Source organism: Triturus cristatus, chromosome 4_2 (assembly GCF_964204655.1).
Source record: "Triturus cristatus chromosome 4_2, aTriCri1.1, whole genome shotgun sequence".
Classification (NCBI taxonomy): Eukaryota; Metazoa; Chordata; class Amphibia; order Caudata; family Salamandridae; genus Triturus; species Triturus cristatus.
Window position 1 is genome coordinate 288,489,276 of NC_140586.1, and position 14,762 is coordinate 288,504,037.

General features: G+C 47.2%; 1 protein-coding gene and 1 long non-coding RNA gene across 4 annotated transcripts in view; one reads left to right on the plus strand and one right to left on the minus strand.

The window, feature by feature from the left end:
- Positions 1–14,762, plus strand: part of LOC146833662 (polyisoprenoid diphosphate/phosphate phosphohydrolase PLPP6-like) — a 174,737-nt gene that overhangs the window by 115,429 nt on the left and 44,546 nt on the right. Inside the window, exon 1 of one of the 3 annotated variants that reach the window (XM_085601547.1) lies at positions 13,331–13,405. The exons of 1 other annotated variant lie outside the window; for it this stretch is intronic. The gene's annotated coding sequence lies outside the window, so the exon portion shown is untranslated. Of the gene's footprint in view, positions 1–13,330; positions 13,406–13,497; positions 14,204–14,762 lie in introns of those variants that run through there. One more of the 3 variants, XM_085601544.1, reaches the window with a different exon arrangement.
- Positions 107–14,762, minus strand: part of LOC146833663 (uncharacterized) — a 74,705-nt gene continuing 60,049 nt past the window's right edge. The window contains exon 3 of the long non-coding RNA XR_014960607.1: positions 107–776. This is a non-coding gene — a long non-coding RNA (uncharacterized LOC146833663). The remainder of the gene's footprint in view (positions 777–14,762) is intronic.

Consider the following 14,762-nt stretch of genomic DNA (forward strand, 5'->3'; position numbering starts at 1 on the left):
CCGATGCGACCAAATTGATATTGCTTTGAGTTATGATTTAAACAATAATTGTCACAATAAGGAATTCAATAATTGACAAAGAAATAACCACCTGACACTGTAATTCAAACATAAGTAATTTTATCTAAAATTAGTTCAAGTGAAAGTCAATCAATAGCAAAATCGTTATTCTCATATTTACCTATTCTAGCTAAATGTCATAAATGGGTCAGGACAGGTCTCTCAGTAAAGTCTCTCGAGTCGCCGTCCTCACAGCATCGATCCTCACCAGCATGGGTTCAGAAAGAAGTGGCCTCAAAAATCCCAAATGCAAAGACACAGACCCTCTCTAGTCTAGTATATTTATAATGAAACTTGCAAAATGATAGCAACAAATAAGTTCTGAATATCCGTTGAACCGCTAAGCAGAGCGAGCAGAAAGGATGTAGCATCGCTACATTTGAAAAACCTCCGCTCAGGAAAAATCACAAAAATAAAAAGACGGAAGAAGGAAACTCAATCTTGAAAATGTTGCATTAATAGAAGCTCTTCCTCAGAATCATAGCAAAGCCATCACAATTGTGAATAGTTCATTGTGGCTTCATTCTCAACCAAGGACAACTCAGCGGATTGGCAGCACGCCTGGAATCGCTGTCATCATGGAAGTTTTTCGAATTGTGCAGAGGCTGCGATCAGGTGACTTTCAACCATATTCAGCAAGGCCTTCCGTCACATCTCATTCACTCGAACGCAGGCTGTAAATGGCAGCCATTTTCATTTAGGCCAAAACGGACCATCTTAATTGAAAGAAACACAAACAACGTTACTACATCATCGCAATGATTAAACAGTGTTAATCCCCACTAATACCCTTATGTGTATGTAATTATCTAGCCATCTGCAACATATTTAAGCATTAGTACACGTTATTAAAAAACATGAATATAAAACAAATAGCACTCTCGTCATTTATTTAAACGCACATATTATTGAGCAACATATATGCATTCCCACGTGTAGTTTCTCTTGTTAGTATGTTGATTAGTCAGAATCTGTCACGAAAAACGATAATTAGTGATTACAAATTAATAATTTTAGTTATGTCACATAGACAAAACTGGAGCTTAAAACCCAATTAATTTTCAACAGAAAACCCTGCTCCAGCAATCCCCCCTTTGGTGATATTATCACCAAATCAAAACCCCCCAAAAAAAAAATGTTGTCCCAATTTAGGAGAAATTGAAATGTCTCTTTCTTTCTTCCCAACTTTACACACCAGACTCCCTTTCATCATCCCTTTTTGTCTCCAAGTAAACACTCTCTCTTAATTCTTCTAATTCTATTTCTTGTGGGTCTCTTTTTGACCTCTTTTGTTTCTTTTCAATATTAGCTCTAATTATTTTCTTTTTCTTGCTTTTCGTCTCTCTCCAGGCCCAGTTTCTGTGCTGGACACAGAGACAGGGAGGGGCTGCATTCTGTGGGGGCTATGGTGCAGCTTGAGACAGAGACACAGACTAGCACAGCGAAGCAGAGGGAAAAAGCTGAAATGATCAGAACAGATTTAGATTTTAGGTGCTAAATTGCATTTATTTCTCTTTATGGGATATTTTTGCCATTATTAATTATTGATTAACCTTGTAATGACTTTCTCTTTTTCTTAGAAACTCTTTAAGAGTTTTGACTGACAATTTGCGCCAATTAGTGATTACAAATTAATAATTTTAGTTATGTCACATAGACAAAACTGGAGCTTAAAACCCAATTAATTTTCAACAGAAAACCCTGCTCCAGCAGAGGTTCCCCCCCATATGCTGTTCTGGATGCCGTCTTTTGGGTGGAGATGTCAGAGGCCATTGATACCTTTTTTGATACTAATATAGTTTTAGTACCTCAATTCGCCACCATATGGGAAACCTTTAAGGTTTTTATCAGAGGGATAGCAATCGCTAAGCACTCAGGGGTCTTACGCTCTATAAGAGGGCGCCTCAAATCGATAGAAAGGAAACTGGCTATTTTGGAGCCGGAAACTCTTGAAGGAGGCAGCGACCAGGTCATGGACGAGCTTAAAGTCACACTGGAGGAATATCATGAAGAAGCTGATAGAGAGGTTAAACTCTAGGAGAAGTACGCCCTAGAGAGGACATATGGGGAGGGGGACCGCCCCGGCACTACATAGGCAACCACAATGAAAGGTAGACGGGAGGCGTCAGGTCCCATAGAGATCAGTTCAGTATCAGGTGCAAAGACTAGTGACCCAGACTCTGTCGCTGACCATTTTAGGAGCTACTATTCAGAGTTATACCATACCAAATCGCACAGTACAGCTACTACTATGCTAGATTACCTGGATCACTTTAAACTCCCCTGGTTGGCAGACGAACATAGAGAGTATCTTCTGAGGCCTCTAGAAGCCTGGGAAGTCCTAGACGCGCTAAAATCCATGCGAGCAAGTAGTGCTCCAGGTCAAGACGGCCTAACAGTGGCCTTCTATAAGGAGTACAAGGAGCAACTAGTTCCTCATCTGATCACACTATCTGAAGAGGTGGGTGAGAGTGGAATCATGCCTCCTTCAATGCGCGAAGCCATGCTGGTCACGCTATTGAAGCAAGGCAAGCCTCCTCATGAATGCTCATCATACAAGCCGTTGCCTCTCTTAAACATCGACACTAAATTATTCGCCAAGATGTTGGCGAACCGGTTGGCCCCCCTTATCCTGACTTTGGTCGGCCCCGAACAGGCAGGGTTTGCCCCTGGGCGTACATTGACACATAACTTACGTACAGTATTCAGTGCTATCCAACGTAACTTACGTACAGTATTCGGTGCTATCCAACACACTAAGCCAGATATCAAAGCAGCTGCGATATTTTTAGATGCCGAAAAGACTTTTGATTCAGTTGAGTGGACCTATATGCTTCTGGTGTTGAGATTGGTGGAAGTCCTCTATAATTCCCCTACGGCCCGGGTGAGAGTAGGAAACATTGTAAGCTCTTCCATCACAATTTCCAGGGGCACCCGGCAGGGATGCCCGTTATCCCCACTACTCTATGCGCTGGTGGCGGAGCCACTGGCTTGCGCCCAAGGGAGTACGACAGTACAGAGGGCTTAGATTCCCCAATTATAACTTAATAATTCCCACCTATGCGGATGACACCCTTCTATACATTAGAGACCCCGAGACTAACCTCTCCCCTGTGTTAAGGGAGGTGGTAAGATTTGGAGAATTCTCTGGACTCAAAATTAATTGGCCTAAGTCTACTATTTTCCCCCTCACCTCAGCAATGGAACAGATAGAATTGGAGTTCCCTCTGACCTGGTCTACAGACCTGGTACGTTACTTGGGGATTCAGGTGCACACATGCTCAGAGACGGTCTTAATGGAGAATTACAGTAGAGCGATTGTCAAACTAGAGGAAGATATAAACAGATGGGTAAGGCTCCCACTGTCGCTCTTGGGACGTGTATCCCTAATGAAGATTGTGATGTTACCCAGATTCCTCTTTTTGTTCCTAAACATACCTATGATTCTCCCACACAATTTTTTAAGCACCTTAAGTCCTTGCAGGTTAAGCTAGCTTGGGCCGGTAAGCAGCCTCAGGTTAGGTGGGACATCCTCACTCTCCCATATTCCATGGGTGGGCTTGGTGTTCCGGATTTGGAGCTACCGAGTGGCGCAGTGCTTGCACGGTTTCTACTGGCTCCACCAGCAAACCTCTCCTACCCATCTTAACATAGAAAGGGTAGCTACAGCACCCTCCCACTTGGCTACGGCTTTGTTCCGCGCTGCGGTGAGGCGCACCAACACTTTAGACTTGATCAGTGCCATCACACACTCCTGGCACAATCTAACAAAAAGATAGGCCGACTCCATTTTGTACTCCCTGCTAACACCAATTGAGTGGTGTGTTTGGGTTCCGACAATTGCGGAACCTGAAGTGGTGCGAGCTTTAAAAAATCTGGATATTTCTGGAATAGGTGATTTGTTCACTGATGGGATAGGGCAATACTGGGAAGACTTAATTGCAGAAATGCAGAATATTTCTCCAATTACGATGTTCCACTTTTGCAGAGCCCGTCATGCACTCCGCGAGATGCTGGGTGAGGAGCTGATGGAGCCTCCGGAACTTGCCCCCCTCTCGCTAATGCTACGTTCAGTACTACCGTGCAAGCTTGTCTCACATATTTACAGCACGGTGCAAGATTATCGTAAGAACCACTACTTTAAGGCCAGATTAGAGTGGCAGACAGACCTGGGGGTCACGCTGGACGATGACACCTGGCGGTATTGCTGCGAAGCCACAGAACGTATTTCTTTGAATGGGCGACACCGACTCATCCAGTTTAAACACCTCAATATGGTTTACCATACCCCTGCCCGTTTGCATAGATTTGGCTTACGTGATACAGCTAAGTGCGAAAGGTGTGGGGAAGAGCAAGCAGGATTCATGCATCTAGCTTGGTTGTGCCCCTCAATAGCAAACTTCTGAACTTCAATATTCCAAAACGTAAGTGTCATAACCGGGGGAACCCTAACGCCTGACCCTCTGTTGGCGCTTTTGGGCTTTTCTAAGCGGGTACGTAAAGACATACGGCATCTGGTTGACATGGGGCTGTTAATAGCGAAGCTGGTTGTTGCTATGCACTGGGCGCGTGGTTCACCCCTACTCTGACACAATGGTCCAGAGATATGTTGTTCTGTAATACACAATCCGAATTATATACTTTCTCCTCAAAGTCGCCCCAAGAATTTTTGTAGCTTGTACAGGAGTTTTTTGGAAGGCAAGAAATGAACTCCTATGTACATGGTCTGGGACTACCGAATTTCCCCCTCCCCCTGCGCGTAAACCACATTTCTAATGAGGAACATGAGAAGGTAATTACTTTTTGGAGGCGGGGGTCGTACAACCCCCGGCCGTAATTATTAAAATATGAAAACAAAATTAAAATTTTTGAAATAACAATATTTACACAATTATACGCAGAAACATAACACAACATTTGATTACAATTCATATGCACAGATATCAGATGGCTAACCTTAAACTATCACTAATACATAGTTTTTCTATCCGAATCTAACATCTGGACATAATCATACATTAATAATTTTCTGCGTATCCTATTTGGGCCTACGGCAAGGTCGCTAACCGGTGTCAGATCCTTATCAATTAACCACGCCCTCCCATAGGAGTTGCACATGCGCAGAGGGCCCGCTTACCGAGAGGGTACTTACCCCCCCCCGGTTACCCCCATACGTTCCCTGAACTCCATTCCAATTTGGGGGGTCTTGCACTCTGCGCCATTTAATGACGTCCATTCCAGTGCGGGGTGGCCAACCAGCCTAAAGAAAGCGTGACTCCCCTCTTTCCCCGCACCCATCCATCCAACCGGATGTACCGCCCCTGGAGTTCTAGGAGAGACCCCTTGTCCCTCCTCCTGGGCGACCCCATCCGTGAATGGCACCGCCCCCTAAGGACCTTAAATTTACTGCTCACCAGTCATGACCTTACCGCTTGACCAAGGAATAGCAATAAATACGACGATAGATGACCTGTAAACGGGAAAAAACCTAAGGAACAAAAACAAAACCGCACCGTCATTCATTACCCAATGACCATGTTGCAACAGGGGATGGTGGGTGGGCAAACAAATAGTTAGCAGCCTCCCAGGGGCTGCATCCGGTTGCCTGAGAGCGCGGGACCAAGAGACCGTGTCCCGCACTCCCCGGCCTTTTATCCTAACACTGGGGGAAGGCCAGTTCTAACTGGCCAGTCCCCTGCCGCCCCCTTGACCCGGAAGCACCTTAATTGCATCCGGGCCAAGGGTTCCCTGCCGCCACCCAATCCCGGCCGCGACGCGCCCACCGCGTCACACGCGCCGGGCCGGGCGAACAGGCGAGGGGGGGGGAGGGGGTCGGTGCCCCGCCATATCTGCAGCGGGGCCGATACCGGCACCCGCCTTTCTCTATGGTCTGGGACTACCGAATTTCCCCCTCCCCCTGCGCGTAAACCACATTTCTAATGAGGGACATGAGAAGGTAATTACTTTTTGGAGGCGGGGGTCGTACAACCCCCGGCCGTATTTATTAAAATATGAAAACAAAATTAAAAATTTTGAAATAACAATATTTACACAATTATACGCAGAAACATAACACAACATTTGATTACAATTCATATGCACAGATATCAGATGGCTAACCTTAAACTATCACTAATACATAGTTTTTCTATCCGAATCTAACATCTGGACATATCATACATTAATTATTTTCTGCGTATCCTATTTGGGCCTACGGCAAGGTCGCTAACCGGTGTCAGATCCTTATCAATTAACCACGCCCTCCCGTAGGTGTTGCGCATGCGCAGAGGGCCCGCTTACCGAGAGGGTACTTACCCCCCCGTTTACCCCCATACGTTCCCTGAACTCCATTCCAATTTGGGGGGACTTGCACTCTGCGCCATTTAATGACGTCCATACCAGTGCGGGGTGGCCAACCAGCCTAAAGAAAGCGTGACTCCCCTCTTTCCCCGCACCCATCCATCCAACCGGATGTACCGCCCCTGGAGTTCTAGGAGAGACCCCTTGTCCCTCCTCCTGGGGGACCCCATCCGTGAATGGCACCGCCCCCTAAGGACCTTAAATTTACTGCTCACCAGTCATGACCTTACCGCCACAGGCCAGTATAGTTGACCGACTATCTGGCCCCCCCCCCCATCCTAAAACTCAGAAAGGTCATGCCCCTGCCTCAATTCCCTGACCCAGCTTATGAAAATTTTTCAACACTATTTCATCATCTAACCTAGTCGAATGGACCCCGACTTCTATGAAGCATAGTTCCCCCTGACACCCCATGTGACCAGACTATGCTGCAGCCCTGGCACTCCTGTGCTAACCAGCCAACCTTGGAGATTACCGCCTCCAGCAAGACCCTTCTGCCTAGTGGTATCAAGTTGTACCCCCACTAACTAAAAGGACTATTGTGGCGAAGGACTGTGTCTCTTCAGAAGATCAGTCATAAAAAAAACCTTAAACTGACTGAGGCCAAGGAAAGATACTTGGAAACCACCCTGCTCTCCGCTCTGTCTGTATAGTCTGCAGGTGTAAAAAACGCTAGCTAGCCTCCCCCCTACTGCAATCTCTGCAATCCATGCCGCGGTGTACCTCGGCATAGATGTGTGACATTCCAACTCCCATGCGAAGTATTCCCACTGTTCTACCCAGGCGTAGGGTCCGCAACCCCCTTCCTAGTGTACAATAACCCAAATACCAGGGCTGACTGAATCAGACAAAATTGACATACCGTCAGGGAGCCACTAAATGGTCTTGATTGAACGCATCGCGATGTAACACGTTGCAACCCACACCCCTAGTATTATTAGCACCATACTCTAAACCGTCAGGGTTAACCGGCCACTCACATACCCCGGTACTCCTTGCCGATGTGATTATACAATTGGGATACTAACCCAGTAGTGTCCCACAGACTCCCAAAGAGTTCCCATAAGCCTACCATGTGCCTCATGAACTATTGAAACCGAACCAATATGCTCTAAGATAGGTTCTGTGTTGGCTGCTGCCCCTACTACGGAGCATCCGGATAATAATGCTACGGGGCTGGACTCTTCATAGGGAATGAACCTGCCGTTTTGGAGCCCTAAACCGTGAACTATCTGCATCCGAGCACAATGTTCTGGGATAGGCTCAGTGCCAGCCTATCCCCCTACACGGAGCATCCCAACACTGCTCAATGTCCGCTCCGCACTGAAAGGCGCCTGCGTGCACATGCGCCGTAATGGCAGTTAACCGTTCCATGACACAGCAATTAATGTGTCGTATCTGCCCCTAATACTTGTGTTTTATACCATCGGTAAAGGTATACACCTACAAGGCAGCGAACTGCTACCATAACACGAATGGCAACAATAAATGGGTGACTACCATACCCTTCAACTATAATGCATGAGCAGCTCTGAAGGTATACACCTGCCAGGCAGACGTACTGCCGACTTACCACAAATGGCAACAACAAATGGGTGACAACTATACATTCCAACTATGAAGCATATGGAGCACTGTCTCAGGCTAGCACCGCTTGAGCCACTGGGTTGATCACCCATCCCACTTGATGTCGCCGCTTGCCACTCACGTTCCGGATCCACCCGTCCCCTTGATTGTCCACCTCTTGTTGTCATAGCGGCGTGTAGCACTTCCATGCATCAGGCGTGGATCCCGGCATACATAAATGAAAATCAAAGATCAATGATTAGTGCCTTATGCTGTGAGATGCCCAACAACGATTTTTTAAGTCAGCGCTACTTCGTGAGATTGTACTCTCCCCTTTCTAACCACACCCCCAGGCTTTTAAAGTGTACCGGTACTATTCTTTGGCCCGCCGGACCAAGGATGCGTTGGTACTGCCGACACTAAACCCCTCTCGAGGTGTGACACGACCAAGTCCCATAACCCGCCGGGTGCATTGATACTGCGTGGGTCTGACAACATAGGCCCCCAAATACCCCGAATGTGAACCAGCCCCAGAGAGTGGGTCCAGCGCGACACAACCCAAGAATAACCTGCATATTTTACAAGTCCAATGCACGCCAGCAATGTGTGACCCCACACATACATTTCACTGTGCAAGTGCACGGGCAATGGTGCATATATACAACATAACACACCCCAGGCATATAATGCCGCAGTGTACACGCACTAGGGGAGCGACTGTACTGTGTGGCGCCATACGACGTTCAAATGACAAGTGCACAAGCACATAAGTGCAGAGATACCGTGTGATACAATACATCATTGTGCCTACATGTATGCGCATAAATGGGTGTACAGACACTGTGTATAAGCGGACAGCGCAGAAACGCCGTGTGACTTAACGCCCCCCTGCAGCTTACTTCCCCTGCACATGGGGCCTAGGGCTTCTTGAGCCAGACCCCTCCTTCCTATGTACCCCCACACCGCACACACGGATACCCTTGACGGTGTGACAATAAAGCCTGGAATGTCCTGTGTTTTGACATCATACGTGCTAGTGGGCCGAACCTCATAATCATTTAAAAGCATCGGTTAACATGCTAAGCCTAACTCGCGAACTAAGCAATGTCGCCCAATGTGCAACCCTGTAGCCTACTATAAAGGTACCTTATAAGTAAATAAATGAAGGTTTGGACCAACTGGCAATATATCTACTATTTGAGCAGACCCTACAGTGATAGGTCTGACACACATTGTTAAAAAAGTGGGCCTACCCCGGCGGTTGGCAATGCTGGTGGTACAGGCCCACCAGCAGTACTTGGCTTAGAGGCCAAGGCACACACCCCTTGTAATCCTAAAATATTCTTCATTAGACCAGGTACATCACCATAGGACGCTTTCATAGGCCATGTTGTCCCGCTTTGCATGAACAAAAACACTGACTCCTATTCTACTTTTCAAATCCCTGCCTACTTCCTTTTTCCCTTATCAATTGCCAGTCCCCTAACACTGCTTCCTACAATGTTACCTAATGAATTTGTAATACAGGCCAAGGCATTGCCTTCAGCCATTTAATGACTCTCCAAAACAGTTTGAATTGGCCCAAATGTAAATGCTGACTCTACGCCACCGAGTACTGACTTGCCTATAGCACCCGTATGTGTTCCCAATTAATCCGAAGCCTGTTAATGTTGAAAACTAAAAAACGGCTGTCAACATCAGCCGCCTTATTCAACTGTATTCCCCTGTAGGTGAGACCTACACAATCCGAGAACCTTTGCCATGGGCATCAACCGCAATTGTTAATCAGACTCACAAATTGATGGCCCTCAACCTAAGACCAAATGCATCACCTCCGGATCATTGGAAGCAGACTCCTTTGAAACTGTCCCGCCAGTCTCATCGCACAAGGAACATTGAAAGCGGACATTAAAACGTAAAATGGCGCTTAGCATAACACCAGATGCACTACCTCAAGGACACTATATTCAGACTTACAATAGGGAGTGCCCTGCATAGCACTGGTCGCATCACATGAGGTAACATTGGAATCACCCAAAAGGAGAGTGCCTACCATGAGTAATACTTGAGGAGTTACGTACTCATTTTTCGATTGGGACCGCCTAGCTTAGCACCCGCAGCATAACATAGCACAACATAGTACACGTTGCCGTAGTATACAAAACCTGCCAAACCGGACCGTCTTTGTCGAGAGCGTAAAACTTAACCCTCAAAGTTACACGCAGATCATTAAAGTACCTCTATTTGAAACAGTTTTGGCAATGCCTCTAGCTAAGAGGCGGATTTGTTAGTATGTCAGCACTTCAACATACAACTAACAAATTTGTGTCCCGCAAGGGAACATACGACGTCACTGTTAATTAGCCTGTGAGAACTTGTGTAAGGCATGGAATAATATGGTTCGATTCTCAAATATTAAAAACGCGAAATCGCCACAAAAGTATCGGGGCGCTTACATGAGCACCCTGTAAGTTACGCAAGAACACGTCCATGTACTTTTTAGTGTGCGTGGGGAAATTTATGTCCATACTCACAGGATTTGCACGCCAACCCAAGGCTCAATCCCTGCTTTCTAACCCCAAACTCGGCAGCTCTTAGCCATCAAACAACATCCTCTCCTCTCTTTACCGTGACGTTGCCTGCCTTCAGGGCATGGGTTTGTGGCATCGTGCAGCTGGTATGATCCCCTAAGCAAGAAGGTTCTATGGTGAACCACTGCCGGTGACACAGCATTTAGCGAGTTAATTTGCATTGGCAATGGGTGCTTTCTGGGACAAATAAAATGGCAATAAGCATGGCAGCTCACATTAGATGCTACTATTACCCGCACAGTGAGTAATGTCTGCCACTAGAAAACAAAACGCGAAACTGGTGTTGCAGGATGACCAGCGATGTCATTATAATCACAAAGTTTTCTGGACTTTCCCCCCCGCTCTCTCAGTAGAGCGTCCCACTTCCCCCCCACGGTACTTTAAGTGTCAGGGAAACACCGCCCACCAGTCCGAGTCGTTCACCGTAGCCGCTACGCTACACCCTTCATGTTTCACAAATTAACTATTAGCCTTATCTTGCCGCCCCATAATATGCGAAGAGAACTATCATTTGCTTTTTACAAAATAAACTCATTTATGTCTGAAGTGGGCTTCAAACCCACGCCGCCAAAGGAGACTATGACCTGAACGCAGCGCTTTAGACCGCTCGGCCAACATGACACTCGGACAGAATCAATGGTTTTTAAAGCGCAAACTCGACCCGAAGGTATTGGAGCGCTTTACACGAACACCGCATTCTCATTACACATTTTTTATGGCACGGGGAGATTAAGTGATTAGCCCAGAATCACAGAATGTGGACGTGACCTCGAGGCTCTAGCTCAAATTTCCAGCACCAGAGTTGGACCACCTCCCCGCCCGAATTGAAACTTGAAACAACCTCCCTGGGTGTGCTTCGAATCACTAACCTTAAAGTTTAGCAGGCGAACGTGCTAACCGATCGCACCACAACATTCGGAAGAGTTTGAAATGTTGCCAGCTTATGACACCTTGACAGCGTTTGCGGGACCCGAACCCTTGTCCTGAGAGACCCTTTATAACCACAGGCCCCAGACTTACCATTGAGCTATAGCTTCTGGTCATTAACCTTGAAAGTAAGAGTCTAAGAGCTCTTGTATCAGTTTGCCGCTTGTTATTCTTTCCAACATTTCCGTGCCCCCCCCCCCCGTGTCAGATTACGCTGCATGCTTCTATTTCAGGGCCCCCATCATGCCCGATCGCGCAGCATGTATTCCCCCACGAAGAACCACAGCATTAGCGATCAGGAACCTACGCGTATATAACAATGAGCACCCTCGGTGCACAACAGCCTTCAATTACGCGCTCCGGTCCACACGCTGTGAGCCTCGGGCCCCCCCCCCCCTTCCAAAGACTACCTTATGGGCGCGAGCTTGCGCCAAACCTAAGGAGCCTCTCCCATGCCACTCCCGCCGCCGACCACGTAGACAGACCGCAGGCCTGCTTCCGCCGTACTCGCGCTGCCCAGAGAACGCCTCGCCCACGAGACTCCACGTAGTAGACAGCCACCGGCGCTGCATATACTGCTCTACCGCATTGGCCGGGAAGCAAACCGATGAAATCTCCGACCCCGAACCTGCAGGGAAACAAAAACAAACAAATAGTTAGCAGCCTCCCAGGGGCTGCGTCCGGTTGCCTGAGAGCGCAGAACCAACAGACCGCGTCCCGCGCTCCCCGGCCTTTTATCCTAACACTGGGGGCACGCCAGTTCTAACTGGCCTGTCCCCTGCCGCCCCCTTGACCCGAAAGCACCTTAATTGCTTCCGGGCCAAGGGTTCCCTGCCGCCACCCAATCCCGGCCGCGACACGCCCACCGCGTCACACTGACGGGGTAGACGCGCCGGGCCGGGCGAACAGGCGAGGGGGGGAGGGGGTCGGTGCCCCGCCATATCTGCGGCGGGGCCGATACCGGCACCCGCCTTTCTCTTCTTTCCCCATACATGGGTTGTACCAGAAGGGCTGGGTGGATCCCGCAGAAATTACAGATGTCACGATAGAAATTTTACATTAGGTACATGCCTAGTATTTTATATCCTTTCTCTTCCCCAACTGGATTTGTATTTGCATGAGGGGTTCCAATGGTCATGTCAACTGTGTTCTTTTTATGGCAGGGGTTCTACGAGAAGTGTGGACTTATACAGAACATACATATCCCTCATTAGAGGAACAGTGCTGCAAATTTCGTGTGATGATTAGCTACAATGCTTGCTAATATTTATTGGCACTGCGATTTTTGCTATCGTTGTACACTACCTTGTATTTGCTGACGATCTGCAGACCACAACTATGAAAAAGCGTTTACAACGACCAATACATTGGCGGAGGAAAAAGTGAATAAAGGAGCATTACAAAATAGAAAAGAGAGGGCCACCTCAGTACCATAGAGATCAGCAATGTCGTTCTTTGCATTGAAATGAAAGAAGGACAACGAGTGAGCTCTTGTTTATGTGGGAGGAGTATTTCAGCCATTTCAGAGTAGCAGTTGCACGGAAGAATCCAGCAACTGTTTTAAATAATTTGCCAAATTGACATTTCAGTAAGCAAATTTCTGAAATGAAACATATGCACCTTTATAATCTTTCTACTGTGATTAATAACAGTGTTAGTTAACCTATGCAGCACCACTTCCCTACATGCCATTTAATAGAAGGTTCTGTAGTGTAAGAAACAAAAGAGGGACTCAAATAAATGGCGAGATCGTAATGAGACTGCTTCGGTATACAAAAACTCATCGCTGTCAGAAGGCATCTGACAGACGAAGACAAGACTCACGTCGGATGGCAGATCGGAGATGAGAAAACAGTGTCCAGCACCCGCAATTTCTCTCGCTTTTAAGTCAGAGAAAAAAAGTAAACAGCCCTCAGCAAACAATGTTTTACATTCTACAATTTTTTTGACTGCACAGAATATGTAACGTAATGTGTAACGCTCTGCAGGCACACTTCCTTGCGTGCCATTTGATAGAAGGTTTGTTGTCGATAACAAGCGTTTTTCCAAAGCATTTTTATAAAACTCTAGTTAGAGACGGTGCAGCGTTGGGGCAGTGACAATATCTGCAACAGAGCTGAGAGGGGAGCGATAAACTACACATAAAGAAGAGAGCGTAAAGATATGGGAAGTAAGTTGCTGTTTCGTGGGATGATACAAATGCCAATAAGGCGGTACTAAGAAGAAGGACTGACCTGTAGGGAGGAAACCTTTTTGAAGGACACAACAGTCTAAGTGAGGAATGTAAATGCATTGGTGGGATGTAAGCTTACAGAATAGATTACAAAACGTTGAGAGACCGCGCATGTGCCGTCTAGGATTGACCTAAAAATATCTCCTGGGACCTCACATACCTTTGGTCTGATCAGGACTATAACCCTTCAAAGCTGCCGCTTGCCAGACACACGTGCTGCACCTGCTACAGCAGAACTGCACTGTCAAAACTGCTGTGGCTGGATCCTCCACATCATCCCCGCAGGACCCGGGGCCCGAAGGAAAGGCTGGGATGACGCACTGCTGAACGCAGCCCCCGTCTGACTCCAACAAACTCTGACAAGGACTCGATGGCTCTCCGGGAGTCTTTCCATTTCACTGGAGAGTCACTCCAAGTGTGGCACCAGTAGAAAGGACTCATGAAAGCTCCGCTAACTGAGAAAGGGGTAAGCGGACTGAGCAAGTTTTTAACTGTGGGTATTCAAAACATGCCCTGAGCCTGATTCATGCTACTGCTGATTGCCCTCAGAGGTGGAACCCAGGAGGCGAATAGATCGACTGGAAGGGAGCAGAGTGGAGCGGGTTGTTTAGTGCCAACATAAGATATCTCCCAGAGTCACAGACTTGTGTATGTATGAGGAAGTGTGTAGTATTCAGTACAGCTGTTCAGTGCTTTATTTGTAAAATAATAGGTGCCAGGACCCTCGTCAGGAGGTCATTGCAGCTTGCACCAGCCATTGCCCCTGCCAGCACTGCCAATGACAGTACCAACACAACTACTAACCATCACAGTCCTACAAGTGTAGCAATTCAGACCATTCCAGGCCACCTAAAGCTATAAGAATGGCTTGGGTAGCAGGTATTACTCCTTTTTAATGTACATTAAATTATTAAATTGTTGTTGTGCTCATTTCGGAATTAGACAAACAGCGCCACCATGTGGTGGACTGAAACAAGGGCCAGTGTTGACAATTAAGTGCTGGTTTTCAGCACCGGAAACCACTG